Source organism: Carettochelys insculpta, chromosome 1 (genome assembly GCF_033958435.1).
Source record: "Carettochelys insculpta isolate YL-2023 chromosome 1, ASM3395843v1, whole genome shotgun sequence".
Lineage (NCBI taxonomy): Eukaryota > Metazoa > Chordata > Testudines > Carettochelyidae > Carettochelys > Carettochelys insculpta.
Window position 1 is genome coordinate 291,680,574 of NC_134137.1, and position 25,512 is coordinate 291,706,085.

General features: G+C 44.6%; 1 protein-coding gene across 2 annotated transcripts in view; it reads left to right on the forward strand.

The window, feature by feature from the left end:
• The window catches only part of CDK17 (cyclin dependent kinase 17), a 199,610-nt gene that overhangs the window by 127,954 nt on the left and 46,144 nt on the right, over positions 1-25,512 (forward strand). The gene's annotated exons all lie outside the window — the stretch shown is intronic.

Genomic DNA, 25,512 nt, shown 5'->3' on the forward strand with positions numbered 1-25,512 from the left:
CTCTGGCATTTAATTTCAAAAAGGGGAATTATACAAAAATGAAGAGGTTAGTTAAACAGAAATTAAAAGGTAGAGTAACTAAAGTAAAATCCCTGCAGGCTGCATGGAAACTTTTCAAGGACACCATATTAGAGGCCCAACTTAAGTGTATATCCCACCGTGGCTTAACAACCATGTAAAAGAGGCAGTGAGAGATAAAAAGGCATCCTTTAAAAAGTGGAAGTCATATCCTAGTGAGCAAAATAGAAAGGAACATAAACACTGCCAAATTAAGTGTAAAAATGTAGTAAAAAAAGCCAAAAAAGATTTTGAGGAACAGTTAGCCATAAATTCAAAAAACAATAGTAAAATGTTTTTTAAGTACATTAGAAGCAGGAAGCCTGCTAAAAAACAGTGGGGCCCCTGAACGATAGAGATATAAAAGGAGCAATCAAGGATGATAATGCCAATGCAGAGAAACTAAATGATTTATTTGCTTCAGTCTTCACGGCTGAGGATATTACAGAGGCTCCCAAATGTGAGCCGTCCTTTATAGGTGACAAATCTGAGGAACTGTCCCAGATTGAAGTGTCCATAGAAGAGGTTTTGGAACTAATTGATAAGCTAAACAGTAACACGTCTCCAGGACCAGATGACATTCACCCAAGGATTCTGAAAGAACTCAAAGGTGAAATTGTAGAGCTATTAATGGTGGTTTGTAACATATCCTTTAAGTCAGCGTCGGTACCCAATACTGGAAGACTGCTAATTTAAGGCCAATATTTAAAAAGGGCTCTAGAGGAGACCCTGGCAATTACAGACCGGTAAGTCTAACATCAGTACCGGGCAAATTAGTAGAAACAATAGTAAAGAATAAAATTGTCAGACACGTAGAAGAACATGATTTGTTGGGCAAAAGTCAGCATGGTTTCTGTAGAGGAAAGTCGTGTCTTACTAATCTATTAGAGTTCTTTGAAGAGGTTAACAAACATGCAGATGGGGGGATCCAGTGGACATAATATACTTAGATTTCCAGAAAGCCTTTGACAAGGTCCCTCACCAAAGGCTCTTATGTAAATTAGGTGGTCGTGGGATAGGAGGAAAGATCCTTTCATGGATTGGAAACTGGTTAAAAGACAGGAAACAAAGGGTTGGAATAAATGGTAAATTTTCACAATGGAGGGGGGTAACTAGTGGTGTTCTCCAAGGGTCAGTCCTGGGACCAATCTTGTTCAACTTGTTCATCAGTGATCTAGAAAAAGGGGTAAGCAGTGAGGTGGCAAAGTTTGCAGATGATACCAAGTTGTTCAGGATAGTCAAAACCAAAGTAGATTGTAAAGAACTTCAAAAAGATCTCAGCAAACTGAGTGATTGGGCAGCAAAATGGAAAATGAAATTTAATGTGGGTAAGTGTAAGGTAATGCACATTGGGAAAAATAACCCCAATTATACATACAATGTGATCGGAGCAAATTTATGTACAACAGATCAGGAAAGGGATCTTGGAATTATAGTGGATAATTCTCTGAAAGCATCCACGCAGTGTGCGGCAGTCAGTAAAGCAAATAGGATGTTAGGAATTATTAAAAAAGGGATAGAGAATCAGACGAAGAATATCATACTTCCCCTGTATAAAACTATGGTACGCCCACATCTTGAGTACTGCGTGCAGATGTGGTCTCCTCACCTCAAAAAAGATATACTGGCATTAGAAAAAGTTCAGAAAAGGGCAACTAAAATGATTAAGGGTTTGGAAAGGGTCCCATATGAGGAGAGGCTAGAGGGACTGGGACTTTTCAGTCTAGAAAAGAGGAGGTTGAGGGGTGATGTGATAGAGGTATATAAAATCATGAATGATGTGAAGAAAGTGAATATTGAAAAGTTATTTACTTGTTCCCATAATATAAGAACTAGAGGACACTAAATGAAATTAATGGGTAGTAGGTTCAAAACTAATAAAAGAAAATTTTTCTTCACACAGCGCACAGTCAACCTGTGGAACTCCTTGCCAGAGGAGGCTGTGAAGGCCAGCACTCTAACGGAGTTTAAAAAATAACTTGATAAATTTTTGGAGGTTACGTCCATAAATGGCTATTAGCCAAGGGTAAAGTATGGTGCCCCTAGCCTTTAGTCAAAGGCTGGAGACAGATGGCAGGAGACAAATCACTTGATCATTGTCTTTGGTTCACCTTCTCTGGGGCACCTGGCACTGGCCACTGTCGGCAGACAGGATACTGGGCTGGATGGACCTTTGGTCTGATCCAGTATGGCCGTTCTTATGCCACTAATTAAATAACAAAATAAGTAGTTAGAAACAGGAAGATGTCTTCTAAAAATTGGAAGTCAGGTCATACTGGTCAAGATAAAAAGGACCATGAATTCTGGCAAGTCAAGTGTAAAACTATAATTAGGCAGGCCAAAAAAAAAAAAATTGAAGAGGAACTAGCAAAAAACACACAAATTAACAACAGTATTTTTAAAAGTACATCAGAAGGGGAAAGCTTGCCAGACAATCAGTAAGCAATTGGATTATTCAGGTACAAAAGGAGCGCTTGAGGAAAAATATGTCATTGCAGACAACCTGCAAGAACTCTTGCATTGGTCTTCACTGCAGAGCATGTGAGGGAGAGTTCCACTCCTGAGACATTCTTTTTAGGTGACATCTGAGAAACCACATAACTTTAAATGTCAACAGAAAATGCTTTGGAACAAATTGATAAATTAAACATTACTAGGCCACCAGAACCAGATGACGTTCGGCCAAGATTTCTGAAGGAGCTGAACTATTAAATTGCAGAACTACAAACAGTGGTATATAAGCTATCATTTAAATGAGCCTCTGCAGCATATGACTGCAGAATAGCTAATGCAATGCCTTCTTTAATAAGGTTTCAGAGGCTATCATACTAGTTACAGACTGGTAATTGTCGCTTCAGTACCAGGCAAATAAGTTTAAATGATAGTAAAAACAGAATTATCAAACATACAGATGAACACAATTTATTGGGGAAGAATCAACATGATTGACCAATCTATTAAAATGTTTTGAGGGAATCAGTAAACAAGTGGACAAGGGTGATCCAGTGGATATAATATACTTGGACTTTAAGGAAGCCTTTGACCAGGTGCCTCACCAAAGACTTTCTTGAGCAGAGTTAGCACTCAGGGTATATGAGGGAATATGTGCTCATGTATCAATAAACTAGTTGAAAGAGAAGAAACAAAAGGTAAATGTAAACAGTGAGTTTTCAGAATAGAGTGGGGTAAATAGTGGGTTCCACATGGAATCTGTGCTGAGACCTGTGCCGTTCAACATGTTTGTAAATGATCTGGAAAAGGGGCGTGAACAGTGAAGTGACAAAGTTTGCAGATGGTACGAAATAATTCAAGATACTGAAGTCCAACCCTGTCTACAAAGAGTTACAAAGGAATCTCACAAAACTGGATGACTGGACAACAAAATTGGGGATAAAATTCAACATTGATAAAGTAAATCACAGTGGAAAACATAATCTTAGCTGTACATACAAAATAATGGGATCTAAATTAGGTATTGCAACTCAAGAAAGAGATCTTGGAATGGTTGGGGATAGTTCTCTGAAAACATCAGTTCAGGTACAGTGGTAATCAAAAAAGCTAACAGACTGTAAGGAACAATTAGGAAAGGGGTAGATTAGTCAGTAAACATCATAATGTTTTTTTTTTTTTTTCAGCGATGCCAGAGTACCTCTCCGGGCGTGAGCCTGGGCACTTATTATGGAAACTCTAGGCTGCCCAGACACCAGTGTCCCCCTCTCGGCTTTACTGATGTAGTCCAAAGGAGAGGATAACCTCCACGTCTGGTACCAGCTCAGCTGCAGGAGTTGCCAGAACAGTGCCAGAAGTTGACACCGAACTGCCTTCGAACTCCACTCCGGATTTTCTGTCAGGGTTTACTGCCTTAGCCTTGCTCCTTCCCAGGATAACCCACAAGGCAGTGGAGTGTGGAGAATGTGGTTAAGGATCCCATTACTTCATACCTCCCTGTCACCACGAGTCACCATAGCTCCCTGTGGAGTAATGACCTCATATCCCCGGGACCCTCCTCCCCACCTTTCGCGCCCCCCCTCCAGCTATCATCACCATAGGACCCTCCCCAACCCACTACCCCCATCTGGTCCCATGTCCGCCCTCCTCACTGCACTGGCTCCTCTCCCCCCAGCTGATCTCAGTGCCCCCAGGTCCACCTTCCCCCATCGCTCTTCAGGCTCTTCTCTTCAGAGACTCCTTTTCTTGATAGTGCTGCCTTGCAGGGCACTGGTGGAACACCATACCCAAGCTCCTCTAGGACGCTTTGCCCAGAGGCTAACTCCCTTCTCTGTTAGCTGCTGCCCCTGTTCGCTGCTCACAGTGTTCGCTGAAAGCCCAGAGTCTCCATAATAAGTGCCCAGGCTCGCGCCCGGAGAGGAACTCGGGCATCGCTGAACAGCGTTGCATCAACACGGGAGGCAACAGATACTGGTTATAAGCTCTTGCTCGACTGGCGTAGAGAACGAGCTCCAGGGGTTGCCTTCGACGGTGGGAGAGATCCTCGCATCTCACTGGACAGTCACCGCCTGCCTCAAGCTGGGCAGCCCCCAGCCAATAGGGTACTGTCACGCCACAGTTCACCTGCCTCGCTGGGTGCGTGAGGCTTAAGGTTCCTGAACCTGACAAGTGACTGAAATTTGGGCACCAGGCAAACCAATAAGAAAATCAACAAGAAATGAGAAACATCAACAATTTAAGCTTGCTTGCTGGAATGTGCGGACCATGCTGACCGGCTTGACTGAAGATCTTCAGGTCATCAGTGACACCTGAAAGACAGCTGTCATCAACGAGGAACTGAAGAGGGTCCGAGTTGATATCGCTGCACTGCAAGAGACGCGACTCTCAGATTCGGGATCTCTAAAGGAAAAGCACTGCACCTTTTTCTGGCAGGGTAAAGCCCAAGAAGAACCCAGAGAGCATGGTGTTGGCTTTGCTGTCAGAAACACCCTTTTACAAATGGTGGAATTAGTCATGGGCGGATCAGAAAGACTTCTTTGGATCACGCTTCAAACTTGTGCCGGTCCCGTCCACCTGATCAGTGCTTATGCTCCAACCCTGTACGCCACACCAGAAGTAAAAGACGAGTTCTATGACGTGCTTAGTGCTGCTGTAGCGCAAATACCTGCTCGTGAACAGGTGACTTCAGTGCAAGGGTTGGAGCTGATTGGGCCTCATGGCCTTCCTGCTTAGGACACTTCGGTGTGTGAAAAATGAATGACAATGGACAGCTGATTGGGCCTCATGGCCTTCCTGCTTAGGACACTTCGGTGTGTGAAAAATGAATGACAATGGACAGCGTCTCCTTGAACTGTGCACGTACCACAATCTGTGCATCACAAACACATTCTTCCAAACAAAGCCACAGCACAGAGTGTCGTGGAGACACCCACGCTCGAAGCACTGGTATCAGCTAGACATGGTCATCACTAGGCATAATGACCTCAAAAACGTCCTTCTGACACGCAGCTATCATAGTGCTAACTGTGATACAGATCACTCGCTAGTTTGCTCCAAGCTCAAGCTGAGACCCAAGAAGCTGTACCGCTCTAAACCTGCTGGAAGGCCCCGCGTTGATGCCAGAAAGACGGCAAACTCGGAGAAAGCTGAAAAGTTCAGAGAGACCCTCCAGGAAAATCTGCGCAGCAGCCCTGGGGTGCCAATGTGACATCCAAATGGCAACATCTGAGGGATGCAGTTTACAACACGACCTTGTTGGTGTTTGGAAGAAGAGCTAGAAACACAAACGACTGGTTCGAAGCTAACTCTGATGAGATGATTCCAGTCATTGAAAAGAAGCGCGCTGCACTCCTGGAGTACAAACGCTCACCGAGCCAGAGTACCCAGCAAGCACTTAGAGCGGCCAGAAGAACAGTACAGCAGACAGCCAGGCGCTGTGCCAACAACCACTGGCTCCTGCTATGCAGGATCATCCAGACCTGCGCTGACTTTGGTAATCTCAGAGGAATGTACGAGGGTATGAAGAAGGCATTAGGACCCACCCAGAACCAGATGGCACCTCTGAAATCCAAATCTGGTGAAGTCATCGCTGACAAAGCCAAACAGATGGAGCGCTGGGTTGAGCACTACTCCGAGCTGTACTCACGCGAGAACATTGTGGTTGACGCAGCCCTCGATGCTGTCGAGCTCCTACCAGTAATGGACGAACTGGATCAATAACCGATTGTGGATGAACTGAAGAGAGCCATCGACAGCATTGCAGCAGGAAAGGCCCCTGGTCAGGATGGTATACCACCAGAGGTAATCAAGTGTGCCACGGACACACTCCTGGAACCACTACATGAGCTACTGTGCCTGTGCTGGAAAGAGGGTGAGGTTCCACAGGATATGTGCGACGCTAACATTGTAACGTTGTATAAGAACAAAGGAGATAGAAGCGACTGCAACAACTACCGTGGAATCTCCCTCCTAAGCGTCACTGGTAAACTGTTCGCTCGCGTCATCCTTGGCAGACTCCAGAAGATTGCTGAGAGGGTGTACCCCGAATCGCAGTGTGGATTCCGCGCAGAGAGGTCTACTGTTGACATGGTCTTCTCTCTAAGGCAGCTGCGGGAGAAGTGCAGGGAGCAGAGGAAGCCACTCTACATAGCCTTCTTTGACCTGACCAAGGCCTTTGACTTGGTCAGCAGGGATGGTCTGTTCAAATTGCTCCACAAGATAGGCTGTCCTCCACGGTTACTCAAAATGATCCAATCGTTCCACGAAGACATGAGAGGAACCATCCAATATGACGGCGCATTATCGGATGCTTTCAGAATCAGGAGTGGCGTCAAACAAGGATGCGTGCTTGCTCCGACATTCTTCGGGATCTTCTTTGCACTCTTCCTGAAGCATGCTTTTGGGTCTTCAACAGAGGGCATCTTGCTGCTCACACGATCTGATGGGAAACTGTTTAATCTTGCAAGAGTGAAAGCTAAGTCTAAGGTGCGGGAAGTCCTCATCAGAGACATGCTGTTCGCAGACAATGCTGCTGTAGTGTCTCACACAGAAGACCAGCTTCAAAAACTGCTGGATCAGTTCTCCAAAGCGTGCAAGGAGTTTGGGCTTACCATCAGCCTAAAGAAGACGAACGTACTCGGTCAGGATGTTGCTGAATCCCCATCAATCAGCATTGACAACTATACGTTAGAGGTCGTCCATGAGTTCGTTTACCTCGGGTCCACCATCACTGACACCCTGTCATTGGACACTGAGCTAAATAGGAGGATCGGAAAAGCGGCCACAACTCTTTCCAGACTCAGCAAGAGAGTGTGGAATAACAACAAGCTGTACACTCACACCAAAATGCAAGTCTACAGAGCCTGCGTCCTCAGCACCCTCCTTTATGGCAGCGAGACTTGGACCCTGTATGCCCGCCAGGAAAAGAGGCTGAATGTCTTCCACTTGCGCTGCCTCAGGCGCATCCTTGGAGTATCATGGAAGGACAGAGTGGCCAACACCGCCATCCTCGAGCAAGCTGGAATCCCAACCATGCACACCCTCCTCAGGCCACGTCGTCTCCACTGGCTTGGCCACGTCCACAGGATGAATGATGGAAGAATTCCAAAAGACATCCTGTATGGTGAGGTAGCCTCTGGCAAAAGACCTCCCGGACGCCCCCAGTTGTGCTACAGAGATGTCTGTAAGAGAGACCTCAGAGAGGTAGACATCGAGATGGACAATTGGGAAGCACTAGCAGATGACCCCAGCAGATGGAGGCAGGGGTTATACAAGAGCCGTCAGAAGGGCGAGATGAGGATCAGACAGCTAGCAGAGGAGAAGGGAGCACACAGAAAGCACCCTAAGGACTTGCCAGACACCCACCACATCTGCAAGAGATGCAGCAAGGACTGTCACTCTCTTGTGGATCTTCATAGTCACAGTAGACACTGTAAATGAAGTCCTCAGTTGAAACTATAAAGTGCGCGATCCATAGTCTATGCAGACTGAAGGATGCCTAGTATCATAATGTCTTTATAAGTATCAGAGGGGTAGCCGTGTTAGTCTGGATCTGTAGCAGCAACGAAGGGTCCTGTGGCACATCATAGATAGGTTTCTCTAGGACGTGTCTTTGGCTCAGACACTGAAAGGACCTCATTGGCAAAGGGAAGGAAATTTCTGTATGCCTTTCTGCTGTTCCCTCCATGTAGCAGAAGTACTTGTAATACGCACGCACTCCATTGAGTTATATTGGCAACTTCTTCAGCCTTTCATGAGCTAGTTGAAGGCAGACGGATATTTATGCAGCTTTGTACCATCAGTTTCCAGGGGGACTTGACACTTTTGAAACCCTTCATTAAAAGTTCCCTGTGTCATAAGATATTAATTAGCATGTAGCCTTTACAAAGTGGACAGAAATTCTTTTTCAGCTATTTGGTTTATGAGATTACACTCCTCAGATGGAACATCTGTTTCTTGATGACAATGACTTCAGCTTGCAGAGTGAGCTAGCATCTGTCTCTAGGGTCCCATCTTTATTAGATTTTTGCAAGAGTAAGTGTTTTCCACTGGTTCTCAAACTGCGGTCCACTTGCAGGTGGGCCATGAGGCTTAGTACTGCCCCCACCCACCCACAGAGTGGAGAACCAGTGCTGGTGATCCAGCTCTGCAGCCTATGAATTTCTTATGCCAGCACCAGCTTCCCACTGTGGGCAGGCGGGGGGGGCACGGTTCTGAGCCTTGTGCCCCATGGGCTGGATCCAGCTTGTGGAGGAAGAAGTGGCTCTGCACACGTCTGCTTCCCTACCTCCCTGCGGGAGAATGCAGCACTGGAAACTGCTCATGGGAGGGTTTTCCTGCTGATGCCATTGATTGAATATGGCCAATGCGAACAGTGGAGGGTGGTGCCTAGGAGCATAGAGTCAGGTAAGCACTGCCCACACTTCCCTCCTGCCCAGTCCTTCCACCCGTCCTGCCTAGCTCTTCCAGCTCCAGTCCATTCCTGCATGCCCTTTCCTGCCCAGCTTTCCCAGCCCTGGTCGGCTCCTGGACCCCTACTCCTGCTCAACTCTGCAAACCTCAGCAGGTTTCTGCACCCCACTCCCATCCAGCTCTCTGAGCCCCACTGAGCTCCTATAACCCCTACCTGCCCAGTTCTCCCACCCCCAGGCTGTTACTGGACCCCTCTCCCACCTGGGTCCTGCACGCCCCAAACCTACTCCTGCACCTTCCCCTCTAGATAGGCACCCTACCCCCAGACTACTCCTTCACTGTCCCTTGCTCCTTTGCCCTCTCTTCTAGCCGGACTCTCCACCCACACTTGCTCCTGCACACTTCCTCTTGGCCAGACACCTGACCCCCATCTCACTGGTATCTGGAAGGCTGGCTCCTTCACCCATCTTCCTGGCTAGACCTCCAGTCCCAGCCTTCTCCAGCACCCTGCCTCTCACCCATCACTATCTTACTCCCTAGCAGCCCGCTCCTACACTGAACCCCTTGTTTTTGGCCTCACTGACCTAGATGAGTGGGGGAGGGACTCTCAAAATCTCTTACTCCAGGACCCCAAAAGAGTTAATCTGACCTGTGGGAAGCCCTGAAGCTTGGTGCTCCCTGCCACCTCTCCTCCCCTTGTACTCCTGGTGTGGGGCTGGAGTGCCAGGGGAATGAGATATCTCAGTTGAGGTAGCACATCAGTGAGGGCTGGGGGCTGTTTGGGTTTTTGGGGGCTGCCTCTCACTTACGTGGCCCCCAACTGAATTTTCTGTAGATCAGTGACCCTGGACCCAAAGAAGGTTCCCCTACCCCTGCCATAAATAAGGACAATGTTGAAACCTTTTTTGGGAATAAATTAGTATTTTATTTTATTTTATTTTATTTAAAACAAAGTTTTAAATTAAATTAATGTGGTAAAGTTAAAATGCTTTTTCTGTTCAATTATTTTGATTTTTATTATTATTTCCTTTCTTACCAGTTATATATAACTCCCCCCCCCGCCTTATGTTATAGCTCCAGTAGTTTAATATGAATTATTCAATATTTAAAGTATTTAGAGAAAAACAAGGGCATTTTGTCATCAGAGGGGGTTGGCTAGTGGTCCATGAAAAGGTTTGTGTTGGGTGGGGTGGGCAACAGGCCAAAAAGTTTGAGAAAAGCTAGTGTAGTTTCTCTCTAAAATGACATGGGAAACCCAATTTTAGGATTCTGTCATCCTTTCAACATTGGTCACATCTACATTTCTGTCACATTCCATCCTCCATATACTCAATGCCAAAAGGTCCTTGTGGTTTTGTCTGATGATTAGAGCCCAAGGGAATATCACTAGTTTTTTTGTTTCATTTGATGCCAGCACTATAGGCAAAGTCATTACTGTTAATGATCATCATCTAAATGGGATATCTTAAAAGCCTGTCACTTTGCTGTGACCTGGCTGACCCGAGACAAGGAAGGTATGTGAAAGGGTTGATTTAGGCCAAAGCTGCCATTTCTGCCTTCCCGTCCAAACTCAGATGTCTGCAAATAAGCTCCATGATTATTTTTTTGGTTGGATAACAAGCCTTGTGGATAAGGGAGAAGTGGAGAATGTAATATACCTAGACTTCAGTAAGGTAGTTGATAGGGCCTCACATGACCTTCTTATCAGTAAATTAGCAGATAAAACTTAGGTGGGACTCCTATCAGGTGGGTGTTTAACTGGCTGGGTAACCATTCTCAAAGAGTAGTTATTGATGGTTCACAGTCATGCTGGAAGGGCTTAACAAGTAGGGTTCCCCAGGGGTCTGTTTTGGGACTGGTTGATGAAGATATTTAGCAGAATGATTTAGATATTGGCATAGAGAATACACCTCTTAAGTGTGCGGATGATATTAAGTTTGGAGATGTTGCAACTTCTTTGGAGGATAGGATCATAATTCAAAATGATCTGGACAAATTGGAGAAATGGTCTGAGGTAAGTAGGATGAAGTTTAATTAGGACAAATGCAGAGTTCTCCTCTTGGGAAGGAACAGTCGGTTTCACACATACAGAATGGGAAGTGACTGTCTAGCAAGTAATACTGCAGAAAGGGATTTAGGGGTCAGAGTGGACCACATGCTAAATATGAGTCAACAGTGTGATGCTGTTGCAAAAAACGCAAACATGAATCTGGGATGTATTAACAGGAGTATTGTGAGCAAGACATGAGAAATCATTTTTTCATTCTGCCCAGTGCTGATTAGGCCTCAATTGCAGTATTGTGTCCAGTTTTGGACAGCACATTTCAAGAAAGATGGGGAGAAATTGGAGAAGGTCCAGAGAAGAGCAATAAGAATGATTAAAGATCAAGAGAACATGAGCTATGAGGGGAGACTGAAAGAACTGAGCTTGTTTAGGTTAGAAAAGAGAAGACAGAGAGGGGACATGATAGCAGTTTACAAGCACCTAAAAGAGTGTTACAAGGAGGAGGGAGAAAAATTGTTCTCTGTGCCCACTGAGGATAGGACTAGAAGCAATAGAATTAAACTGCAGCAAGGGAGGTTTAGGCCCAACATTATAAAAGACTTCCTAACTGTTAGGGTAGCTAAACAGTGGAACAAATTGTCTAGGGAGGCTGTGAAATCTCCATCACTTGAGGTATTGAGGAACAGGTTAGATAAGTATCAGGGATGGTCTAGACAGTGCTTGGTCCTGCTGTGAGGGCAGGGGACTGGACTAAATGACCTTTCGATGTCACTTCCGGTTCTAGTGTTCTGTGATTCTGTGCTTGTCTATTTACACAATGTTCAAATTAGTGCTTGGATGCATCCTGCAGGAGGAGATAATGTTGCAGATATGGAGCTGCAGAATTCAAAAACTCAGTGAGATCAGACTTCTGTCTCCAGAAGTTTTCTTCTGTTTTGTGAAGTTCCATGTTTTTAGTTGGCCAGCTGTTCAATTTTGCACAAGGTTTTCTGTTTCTACTGTCTTGGATGTTGTGTTTAATATTGTACTTCGTGTTGTTTTTAGCTGTATGGGTACCAGGGTACGAGAAAGACAAAGTTGATGAGGTAATATCTTTTATTGGATTGACTCTGCTGGTGAGTGACACAAGCTTTTGAGCTTACACAGAACTCAGAGCTCTGTGTTTAATATTGGGATAATAACTATGAACATTATAAAGACATACATATGTAAAGATTTATATCTATATATAGAAACCTCACATGGCTAAAATTCACCTTGTTAGTGCTTCTTGTTTCAGTTTTACTCTAATTTTTCTTTGGGGACATCCCTTGAGTTTCCAGCTCACCATGAATGAGAATCTTGCCTAGAAAAGAAGAAAGATTCATGTATCCTGTAATTCTTTTAGAATTCTCACATTAGTATTTGGATTTTACCTTTTATGTGGTGTTTTATTTCTCTAAAATCTTGGTTTTTTTCTCTCACACACATTTTATCTTATGCTGATCATCTTGCATGGCCTTTTTGAACACCTTGCCTCCCACATAATCAAAGGAACTGATTAAAATATTCAGAGACTCATGTTTAGTAGCCCATGATGCCTTGCTTGCTTTTTACCCTGCAACAACTGCCCTACTAGAGTCAAAAACCTTAAGAATTTAGGAAGTTCAGCCTGATTCGTGGTAAGGAGCTAATCCATGAATTTGAGAGCCTCTTGCAAGGGAATGTAGTCAGAGAAACAGAACTAATTTTTTTTCTTTGCATTCCTTGGTGTGGACTTTGAGCTCCAAGAAGTTACTAAACAACAAAATCATAAAAAACAGTTCACAGCATCCATCAAAAACCGTTGTGGGCAGAATTTATAGCAAAGTTTTCATGTAATCATACATTTTTAACCTTAAACTGATACTTGTAATAGAGCTTTATTGTCTACATTTGATTACAGTCTTGGACTTTCCAAAATAATTTTTATGTAGTGCACTGTATAACTTTTTCTCTGATAAGAACATAAGAACATAAGAATGGCCATACTGGGTCAGACCAAAGGTCCATCCAGCCCAGCATCCCATCTGCCGACGGTGGCCAATGCCAGGTGCCCCAGAGAAGGAGAACAGAAGACAATGATCAAGTGATTTATCTCCTGCCATCCATCTCCTGCCCTTGTTCTGATGGCTAGGGCACCATACTTTATCCCTGGCTAATAGCCATTTATGGACCTAACCTGCAAAAATTTATCAAGCTCTTTTTTAAACCCTAATAGAGTCCTGGCCTTCACAGCCTCCTCGGGCAAGGGGTTCCACAGGTTGACTGTGCGCTGTGTGAAGAAAAATTTCCTTTTATTAGTTTTGAACCTACTACCCATCAATTTCATTTGGTGTCCCCTAGTTCTTGTATTATGGGAAAAGGTAAATAATTTTTCTATATTCACTTTCTCCACACCATTCATGATTTTATATACCTCTATCATATCGCCCCTCAATCGCCTCTTTTCCAAACTGAAAAGTCCCAGTCTCTCTAGCCTCTCCCCATATGGGACCCGTTCCAAGCCCCTAATCATCTTAAGTCGCCCTTTTCTGAACCTTTTCTAATGCCAATATATCTTTTTTGAGGTGAGGAGACCACATCTGCACGCAGTACTCAAGATGTGGGCGTACCATAGTTTTATATAGGGAAGTATGATATCTTTTGTCTTATTATCAATCCCTTTTTTAATAATTCCTAACATCCTATTTGCCTTATTAACTGCCGCTGCACACTGCGTGGATGTCTTCAGAGAACTATCTACTATAACTCCAAGATCCCTTTCCTGATCTGTCGTAGCTAAATTTGACCCCATCATGTAGTACGTGTAATTTGGGTTATTTTTTCCAACATGCATTACCTTACACTTACCCACATTAAATTTCATTTGCCATTTTGCTGCCCAATCACTCAGTTTGCTGAGATCTTTTTGTAGTTCTTCACAATCCCTTTTGCTTTTGACTGTCCTGAACAACTTGGTGTCATCTGCAAACTTTGCCACCTCACTGCTTACCTCATTTTCTAGATCATTGATGAACAAGCTGAACAGGATCGGTCCCAGGACTGACCCCTGGGGAACACCACTAGTTACCCTCCTCCATTGTGAAAATTTACCATTTATTCCCACCCTTTGTTTTCTGTCTTTTAACCAATTCCCGATCCATGAAAGGATCTTTCCTCCTATCCCATGACCACCTAATTTACATAAAAGCCTTTGGTGTGGGACTGTGTCAAAGGCTTTCTGGAAATCTAGGTATATTAGGTCCACTGGGTGCCCCTTGTCCGCATGTTTATTAACCCCTTCAAAGAATTCTAATAGATTAGTTAGACACGACTTCCCTCTGCAGAAACCATGCTGACTTTTGCCCAACAATTCGTGCTCTTCTACGTGCCTTGCAATTTTATTCTTTACTATTGTTTCTACTAATTTGCCTGGTACTGATGTTAAACTTATTGGTCTATAATTGCCAGGGTCTCCTCTAGAGCCTTTTTTAAATATTGGTGTTATATTGGCCGTCTTCCAGTCATTTGGTACCAAAGTGGATTTAAAGGATAGGTTACAAACCACTGTTAATAACTCCGCAATTTCACATTTGAGTTCTTTCAGAACCCTTGGGTGAATGCCGTCCGGTCCTGGAGACTTGTTACTATTCAGCTTATCAATTAACTCCAAAACCTCCTCTAATGTCACTTCAATCTGAGTGAGTTCCTCAGATTTGTCGCCTAAAAAGGCTGGCTCAGATTTAGGAACCTCTGTAACATCCTCAGCCGTGAAGACTGAAGCAAAGAAATCATTTAATCGCTCCGCAATGGCACTGTCTTCCTTGATCGCTCCTTTTATATCTTTATCGTCCAAGGGCCCCACTGCTTTTTTAGCGGGCTTCCTGCTTCTAATGTATTTAAAAAACATTTTACTATTGTTTTTTGAATTTTTGGCTAGCTGTTCCTCAAAATCTTTTTTGGCTTTTCTTACTACATTATGACACTTAATTTGGGAGTGTTTATGTTCCTTTCTATTTTCCTCACTAGGATTTGACTTCCACTTTTTAAAAGCTGCCCTTTTCTCTCTCACTGCCTTTTTAACATGGCTGTTTAGCCATGGTGGTTCTTTGTTAGGTCTCTTACTGTGTTTTTTTATTTGGGGTATACATTTAAGTTGGGCCTCTAGTATGGTGTCTTTAAACAGTTTCCATGCAGCTTCCAGGGATTTTAGTTTAATTACTCTACCTTTTAGTTTCTGTTTAACTAGCTTCCTCATTTTAGTGTAATTCCCCTTTTTGAAATTAAATGCCAGAGTGTTTGACCGCTGCGGTGTTCTTCCCAACACAGGAATATTAAAAGTTATTATATTGTGGTCACTATTTCCAAGCGGTCCAGTAACAGTTACCTCTTGGACCAGATCCTGCGTTCCAGTCAAGACTAGATCGAGAATTGACTCTCCCCTTGTGGGTTCCTGTACTAGCTGCTAGATTATCTAGCATTAATTATCTAGATTATCATTGCATTAATTGAGGGAGCTGGTACTTGTGGAATGCAACTTTTGAATGAGTAATTGTTACAGGCAGTTCTAGTCATATCAGTTTGTTATGCAATATAGCAAGTGTGTATCTAATTATTCCAGATCTGTGAAGGAAAAAGAAAGAATCTCTCTTCCCTGCTAAAGAAATATAAAAGCTTAGTTATTACTGGGTGGCTAAGCTGCCCAAAAATGAACTTAAAATCTTTTTAAACGTATTGCTAAGAAGAAACAATTAAAAATACACTTTTTGGCCATTTTTATTAAACTTGTTCAGACTTAATGGGGAAGTGTTTTAAAATTGAGATTTTTCAATAATTATGCATATATTTTATATGAGGGCTGTTGGACTAGTTTTAATTAGAGGTTTTCCTCATGTCCAAACAATTAAAACCAAAAGTTTGTGTGTGCATCTGTGTTTTTGTTTGATTATACAACTGAAATGACAAGAGTTACTTGAGATGTTGAAGCTAACAGCTTAAATTCCTTTCAGTGACTCTTTTGCTTTATTGATTTTTGCTCATAAATATTCTAACAGAAAAATCTGATTTCTGGAGTTAGAATAGGTATTAAATTTTTGGTTCTTAATGCTATAGTGGCACCTCAGATTTACAAATGCCTCAGGAATGGAGATGTCTTATAATTCTGAAATGTTTGTAACGCTGAACAAAATGTCGTAGTTGTACTTTCAAAAGCTTACAGATGAACATTGATTTTACTACACCTTTGAAACTTTATTATGCAGAATTAAAGTGGTGCTTTTAACCATCTTAATTTAGATGAAAAAAGCATGGAAATAGTTTCCTTTACTTGTTAAATCTGTTTTTAAACTTTGCTGTTTCGAGTAGTTTATGTTGAACACAGTACTGTATTATATTTACATTTGCAAGGGAAGGTGGGGAGGAGGCTCTGTTATTCCCTGATTGTGTACTTCCACTTCTGAAATGAGATGTGTAGTTGACTGGTCATTTCATAACTCTGGTGTTTGTAACTCTGAGGTTCTTCTGTATCAGTATCTGCTGGGAATAGTTTGACTGTCTTCTAACATCCCCACATCCTGAAGCTAACCAAAAAACCCAGTAACTCTGTCTACACGCTCCCTCCTATTTTGTTTCAGGAAGAAGGGTGCTTTCACAAGGGGGTTTCCTTTCGAAGGAACCTCATCCAAACAGCTGCTTTGGCTTCCAGAATTGGCTCTTCCGGAAGCCAGATCATGCCATATTATGCAAATAAAGTGTTATGTATGTAAATTCATACCTCATTTGCATTTCCGATCTCGCTCATTTGTATGCCCCTTCTGACACAGGTGGTATGTGTTGGTGTACATGTTTGCATGGCAGTAACGGTTTTTGTATTGTTTGTTGTTCTTAATCAGTTTCACATTCTGCTAAGGAATGATGTGTGGACTGTAAGGCAGGTGAAGAAAGCTATGAAAAATTGGTTCACTACACACATGTGAAAATCAGAAGTCATTTAAATAACTAAAGCATTCAGCAGCTCTGATTCTTTAGGTCCTTATTCACAAAAAGTACTCAGGTGGAGGGACCTTTGTGCATTCTTTAAATTAATACTTTCTTAAACTGGGGCCATAGGTTGTTAGGCTGGTTGAAGAATCCTCCATACTAACCTGAATTTATTTGCAAGTTGATTATTGATGATCATTTGTATGTATATATATTTTTTAATTTGTAATAAGATTTAATTCAGGAATTGCAGTAAAATCTAAATGTGTGTGTGTGTGTGTGTGAGAGAGAGAGAGAGAGAGAGAGGGGGGGGGGGGGGCGGGGGAGAGAGAGAGAGGAAGATCATCGTACATAATGATTAAATAATTTCAATATGTTTAAAAAGGAGAAGGCTTCAGAATATAACCTTCATTTATTTTATTCCATTTAACAAAACTTTCAGCACTTGAGAAATTAAATTCAACTGCTCTCAGCTAAGCAGAGTCATATATGAGGTCTAAACCAATCAGTTGTAAACCATTTTGTGGAGGAGAAGAATTCATTTCCTATATGATGGAAGTGTTAGTCACCACCTTTAGCTGGGAGTATCTCACTTGGTAGGATATTGCAGTGTGTTAATGCAATCTGATTTGTGTTTAACCATTTCCTGAAGCCTGTGGTTAGATAAGCATTGAATAGTTAATCATTAGGTACTTCAATTTATTTGGCTTTTTCAAAAATTAGAAAATACTATTCTTTTGTGGATTTTTTCCCCATTCTTTTTAGACGTTAGCCACTGTCACGTTGCTTTTAGTGAGAATAGTCTGGGTATATTTTCATTACCTTCCCCTATTCCAGTGATAGATATTTGTTATGCTTTGAAATTATTCATTGTATTACAACAATGCATAGAAGCCAGGGGCTAATTGTGTTAGGAAATGTATAATAAAGATTGGATGTGTTGGTGGATGGATGGTTGGATGGATGGATTTTAAAAAAAGAGGAAATGTTGGAGTTGGTCGTAGTAAAAAGACTGGACATAACCAAAATATACAGTAAACCCTCCATGTAATGAACTAATGTGGGGAAGAGGTGTCCGTTAATGCTGAAAGTCCATTATATCCAAACGGCTATATTGTATAGTGACGCACTCATCTTCCCAGCCCATCACTCACTCTTGTCCTCTGCCCCTTTCTTCCTTTCCCTCCCCCTCATCCCATTCTTCCCCTCGCACCTCCCTATCCCTCTCCCAATCACCAGGAGAGGAGCTGAATGCTGGCCTGTCTCCTTCCACCTCCTGCAGCTTTCAGCGCTGCGGCTCCTCCAGCCCCTGGCTCTGAGCCGCCCGCACTAAGGTAGAATGTGGCCGTCCCCAGCCTCCCAGCGGGCAGCAGCCTCCGACACCATGGCTGCTGCTCAGCACCATTGCAGGCAGCAGTGGCTGGGCACTGACATGCTCCATGCACATGGGGCTGGGGGAGGAGAGCTCCTGCAGCCCACTACAGCCCCCACGTCCCAGCTGCTCTGGCAGCTCCTCCAGCCCGGCAGCAGCTCTGGTGAGTCCCTGGCATTTATTTGGGGGGAGGTGGGGGCTGGCAGACAGCGTCCGTTATTTCTGAAGTCGTTATATCAGGGTTGGTTAAATCGAGTGCTGACTGTATAAAGTTATACCAATAGAGAACAACTTACATAAACATCCCTCCCAAGATATTAAATCAATGCAATTAACTAAAATGCCTATTTGACAAGGTTGTTACATAAAAAAGTAAAGAAAATACACACAAAAAACACTTGCAAAGATTGCCCATTGTCTGGAACAAATGGATTTTTTGTACATGTTAATTTTAGTTTCTCTCGTTTCAGTGTTGTAAAAATTATTTAAACTAGAGCACTATAATAAAAAAAATAAAAAATTGTAAATCTGTTTTCTGGGTTAGCCTTTTCTCCTAACTTCTGCCTATAGCAAACTTACTATATGTCAGGTTTCTTCAGATAATCTACTTGGCAGTAAGCGTGACAACTCTGTCATGTTACAAAAATGCAGCGAAATTTGATAAGGCAGTCTTCAAAAACAATTCAGTACCATACAGGATCATAGCAAAGAACAGAAATATATGTATTATTCTTCATTAGTGGCTCATCTCTCATATGTATTAATATTTTTCATTTGTTATTTTGCTTCCAGTCAGCATAAAATTATATAACAGATAGTATATTGTGTCTATTTTCATTTGTAAATTGTTGTGGGTGCATGTAAATGTATATAATATAAATAAGTGTGTTTAAGGTCATTTCGTTATGAAGTTGAGCTGTTAGAGTAGACAAATTATGTGGTTGGTTTGATCTCATGAAGTGTTTTTCAGTGAACAAAAACACTATTACTACTTATTACTGAGCAGCTTGTGGCTGCAGCTGACATGTTGTCTTGCTGCTACTAGCTAAAACTAGTGAGATGGCTGATTCAGGCTGATCCTTACGCCCACAAGAGAATAAATCATTTTCGTTTGACCTATTGCGGATTACTTGGGCAATCACACTGACATCTATGCACTTAAAATACTGTTCCTTTTTATTGGGGGTGACAGAAAGAGACACAAAGAAACCTTCAGCCTGAAATGTGAACGTGACATTTCATCTATTTGCTTTGTCCGTGCCAACATGTACTTACTGAGAAGGGTACTCATAGTAATGTTCTGGAAAAATAAGTGCCTTATCTGTCTGATTGCTATTTGAAGCCTAGATCCCTAAACAGTAAAAATTGGGCCAATAATAACTAATCAAAGCTGATAAAAATCTTTGATATGTGAGACCTGATAATTCTGGATGATCGGCATTTTCTTCCATTAATTTTTGCCCCATAACATGCTGCTTTTATTTTCTCCTCCCATTACCGCTAGTGAGGTGGCTGATTCAGGCACATAACTAACACTCACAAGAGAATAAAATAGTTTGTAACAGGACGAATCTTGAGCATTGTTACTTTAAAACTCCAGTTGCGTGTGCACCTGTGGGATGCACAAATGAAAGGAGCAATTCTGAAGAAATACTGTCGGTCTAGTAATTGACATCATTGGCAGCCCAGTGTCTCAGGGACAGAACTATTCATTGTTTCCTTCTACCACCATTCTAAAGGCAAGCAAGAATTTGCAAGCTGGCACATTGGTAGAGGACAAAAATGAAAGTAGGCCGGTTTTTCATTTCTCCCCCTCCTGAATGAGATTCTGCGTGTTGTGACATATAGCGGGAGTTGCAGTCAGGAATTCTGCAAGAAATTCTTCCTTAGGGCACAGTGCTTTCTTTTGTCATTCTCTCTCACTCAGAAGAGCAGAAGCAGGTCCAATAAAAGATTATCATCTCATCCCTTGGCTCTCTGATATGAGGAAATTGAGATTCAGAAAAATAGTTTAGAATGAGTGGAGAGAGAGAACACAAGGTAGGAGAGCCAGAAAGAATGAGCTTTTTCTTTTCTTTTTGTAGATTGTCTGAAACTACAGGAGCTGTAGTTTTTTTATGTTGCCTCACTAGAATGCTGGCCTTAAATCTTCACTGCAGCTGTATGAAGTAGGAGCAAAACAAGTTTTTCAGTTTCGTACACCCCAAAGCAAAGTATTCCAAAATCGTGAGTTTAACTCTGTTGAGAGGCAGAGCAGAGAACAAGCTTGGTATGAGAAACTCAAGTGTTTGGGAATGTTTACTCCAGACTAGATACAGTGCATGGGTTAAGTGTAATTTTGGTGCCCTACCAAATATTAAAAGCGGTCTGTCACAGTTCATGGCAACCATCCGCGCTTGTATTTCTCCTATTAGGGAAAACACTCGCAGGCGTCCAGCTCCTCAGCTGTTGCCTCTCCTTGGTGGCAATGTGCATCCCTTTCCCTTCTGCGAGGAGTATTTCTGGGCTATACTATTCCCTGCCTATACTGAGTTGTATCCAGCAGAGACAGACTGCCCAAACAGAATGTGCTTACTCTCTCTTTAGAGACAGTTAACCAATGTAATTGCTACAGGTATAAGGGATCACACAGCACTTCCTTTGCAAGCCTACTTTGAGGTAAGATGCATTAGAGAAAATGTATTGAAAACCATAAAAGAAACTGTCCATCCTGATAAACTTACTTGAATTAATCCTCATTCTATCATGGATTCCGACAGGAGCAGTCTTTCAGTCTTTGGTTTGGGGATGGGGATCTTCCCTATTGTTACAAGTTCATCATCCCTTCAGCTCAGAACTTATACAGGTTGCATCTCCCTGGTCTGCCACCCTCCAGATCTCAGTGGCCCAAGAGAGGGATTTTGCCAGACCAGAGGAGGTAAATGCCTCCCAGTACCTAGCTGCCCCCACTAGCCCTCTGGCCATGTCTCGCCACTGCAGGTGGTGCCCCAACCCTGTGCAGCTGCCTGGGGGATGCTGGTGCAGCTCCAACCCTAGATTCCCTGGCGCTTCAGTCCCAGCTGCCATGGCTATCTGATCCCGGAGCATCTCTGGTCTTGCCAGACAGAAGAGGTTTTCAGGCCAGAAGATACCAGTTTTAGAGGTGCAACATGTACCCCACAACATGTTCAGTGCACCCGTTATAGAGTTTGAGGTTTTCTCATCTTCTAATTAGTAAATGATAGGCTTTCCTTCCTAGGGTGTAGCTTGTCAAGGGAAGTGGGAGATCTCCATTTCTCAGGTACTTTTGGGAAATCCACTTCACAGGCATTGTTCCGAAAAGGCTTTTGACGTTCCTAACACCTTCCAGCAATTGCATTAGTTTCCTGAAGAAAGTGTGTATCTATAATTCCATACAGAATTGCATTTTTAATAAAAAAATACACCTTAAAGATGCTTCATTCAATAGAAACAGAGAGGTAGCCGTGTTAGTCTGTATTCTAACAAAAAAAATTGCAGTAATGTAGCATTTTAAAGACCAGCAAAATAATTTATTCAGCGATGAGCTTTCCTGGGACAGACTCACTTCATCAGATCAATCAATAGAGTTTAACTTAATTCAGTAAAGTTCATTCTTCTTCGAGTGTCCCCGTGGGTGCTCCACGTTAGGTGTCGGGCTCGCCCCGGCGCCGCAGGTAGGATCTTCCAAGCAGTTTCTGCCAGACCGCGCATGCGCCGGACCGCACCGCTCCCTTGCGCGCTCCTGGCCATGTGCACGATCCGGTCCCTGCCAGTTCCTCTTTAACCACCATCAGCTGCAGACGGAATCTGCTCAGGCTACGGCCAGAGTTAGCGTATTTAACGTTTTTAATTGTTTTAAAGTTTCTTCAGTCTTAGATTAAGTTAGTCGGTTGTTGTTTTCAACAAAAAAAAAAAAAACACAGAAAGGGAAGGAATTCAAAGCTTCCAATCCTAGTAACAAGCGGAGCATCGGAGGCCAGGAGCCTAGGGCCATTAGCCCTCCTGCCGCGGCAGGCTTTATCCGAGAGGGGAACAAGCACAGAGAAGGTGCTAAGTACCCTATTAACAACTCAAAGACTCACCACAATGTCCTCTTCAGGATTCAAGAACTGTGAGTCGTGCCGTGAGGCGATGCCAGTGTCTGATGGGCACAGTCAGTGTATAAGGTGCTTGGGGGAATCCCATGTCACTCAGAAATGTTCCTTCTGCGCCAAGTTAACAGCCAGAGCAAGGAAGGACAGGGAAATGCGGCTGAAAATGCTGCTGTTCGACAAGGCCCTCCAGCCAGACGTGCCAGAGCGGCCGCAGCAGAAGGGACCCTCCGGGGCCCATAAAAGGAAAGCCGCATCCCTAACCCCATCAGCGCAAAAACGGAGGAAAATCTCCCCAACCCGATCCCTGCCGGCAGCAACAGCAAGCGGGACGGGTGGAGTGCACAGCCCCCAGCTGCAGCTACAACTGATTGGCGGCGGCGCGGAGATGCACGTGGCGGAGGTTCAGCCTCCGATGATCAAACAGCCACCCCGCACCACGGGCAGGGTGGCGGCCAAGCAAGCGCTGGAACTGGCAGCTCCGCAAACAGCGGCACCGACCCCCAGGGAACCGGCGGCGCAGAGCGCGCAGGCACACGGCCTGCAGGCACTGGGGGAGACCGCCCGTGCAGCACCGCTGAGGAGCGTGCCGAGCACGGTGCAGACTACAGGGCCGAGATCCCCGACACGTCAGGGGGCGGAGCCACCCCCACAGGGGAGGGGAAAGGCAGCACAGAAAACACGGCACCGCAGTCCCTCTCCAGACAGGGCTGCAGAGCTGCTTTCTCTGAGCCCTCCGCTCGTGCTGCGGACTCCAACGAGAAGGCAGGGGTCACCCCTAGCCTATCCGGAGCCCCCATCTCCATTTCTACAGCCAGCCTCCCCATGGCTTGGACCACCTTCGCCCTTCTTGGGCTTTGAGCCACTTGAGTACTATCACAAATCGGTCTCTCCAGCATCCCATGTCTCCAGAAGATCTCGCTCCCCCAGACGTAGGGGGTATGCACCAAGGGAGTGGTCCAGGTCACCATCCCAGGAGCAGTGCCCGTGTTGCCATGGTCGCCCCTATCATGCGGGGCATAGACACTATAGGTATACTACCAGGGACAGATCCCCACAGACGGTTCCGTATCCCCGAGGGCAATCGCGAACGGGGACAGAGACTCAGATATCTCAGGGGGAGTTGGTTCTGGAACCCCAGGATTTTCCCTCACAAGCTTCTAGCGAGTGGATGTACCACCGTCAACAGGACCCGGAGGGGTCCAGAGAGGCGTACCCTAGCAGTTCCTCGCTGTCCTCCCCGGATGAGGCTATGGCCCCAGGGGACGTCCATCCTCCGGACGATCTCAAACAGTTCCAAGAGCTGTTTAAAAGGGTGGCCTTCATGCAAGTCATCCAGACAGCAGAGGTGCAAGAGAAGCACCATAAGCTCCTTAAAAATCTGAGGCCTCCGGCCTCCTGTAAAATAGCCATACCGCTTGACGAAGCAATCTTGGAGTCCACCACTATGATTATGGCAGACCCCTGCGACTATTCCGCCTGTCCACAAGAGAGCGGACAAGAAATACTTCGTGCTGGCGAAGGGCATGGAGTTCCTATTCAGCCACCCGCAACCAAATTCTCTAGTGGTAGAATCGTCTCAAAAGAGATCAAAAACGTCTCAGTTCAAAACAGGGGGAACGGACAAAGATACCAAGAAACTCGAGCTGTTCGGCAGAAAGGTCTACTCCTCCTCCACCCTACTGTTGAGAATGGCAAATTACGCAGCGCATCTAGCGAACCACAATTTCGACAACTACTCTAGGTTAACCTCCCTCATGGACTCGCTTCCAGAGGACAAGAAGCCGGTGCTCAAGGCTATCGTGCAAGAAGGCTACGCGGCCTCGAGGACGGGAGTTCAGATCACCCTGGATGTTGCGGACACAGCAGCATGCTCAACAGCTACGGCAGTGGTAATGCGAAGGGAGTCCTGGCTCCAAACATCGGGTATACCGAGGGATCTGCAGGCGAAGATCGTCGATCTCCCCTTCGACACGCAGAAGCTGTTTGCTGAATCAATTGACTCGGTCCTTCATTCCAGTAAAGACTCAAGAGCCACTCTTAGGACCTTAGGGATCTACACCCCTCCATACAGAAAGAAAAAGTACTACCCTCAGCAAAGACGGTACCAGTATCAGCCACAGCGTCCCCAGTACCACAGGGGTTACGAGCAAGGGCGACATCAACAATATAGAACTCCCAGGCGACGTTCCCAACAGAGCCGTGCGTCCTCGGGGCAGGGCCAAAGGCCACAAGTTTGACACACAGATCCAGGGCTGCACCATCACTACCATCGCACAATGTCATCCGAAGCGGTTATTCCACCATCGCCTCCGACCATTCTACGACCAGTGGCAAAGGATCACCACAGACAAATGGGTGCTGGAGATCGTAGCCACGGGGTACACGATCCCCTTCCAATCACTCCCACCGCCACGACCTCCACCCAGGCCCCACCTGCAGGATGCCTCCCATGAAGCGAGACTCAAGCAGGAGGTAGACCATATTATGCTCATAGGGGCAGTGGAAAGAGTGCCGGAGCAACTGCAAGGGAAAGGGTTCTACTCCAGATACTTCCTCACAGAGAAAAAGACAGGAGGCTGGAGGCCCATCTTAGATCTTCGAGGCCTCAACCGGTACCTGCGCAAGCAATGCTTTCGGATGATCACAATCGCCTCCATCCTTACGGCACTGGACGATGGAGATTGGTTCGCAGCCCTCGACTTACCAGAAACGTATTTTCACATAACTATCCATCCGGCTCACCGACGATTCCTCCGGTTCATGGTAGGCAAAGAACATTTTCAATACAAGGTCCTACCGTTTGGCCTCTCCTCGGCCCCCAGAGTCTTCACCAAGACCTTGGCAGTGGTGTCAGCCTACCTTCACGGACAGGGGGTATTTATATTCCCGTATCTGGACGACTGCCTACTCAAAGGGGCCTCGAAGGAGGAGGTACTACGCATGATATGCATCACAGCAGGCACGTTCTCTTCGCTCGGCCTGGTTATCAATCTGGCAAAATCAAAGATAGACCCCACACAGGACATAGAGTTCATAGGGGCACGCATAAATTCTATTACAGCGAGAGTGTGTCTACCAGAGACACGCTTTCGGGCCATTGGCTCCCTCGTGCAAGTCATCACCTTCAGCCCTACGGTGCCAGTTCT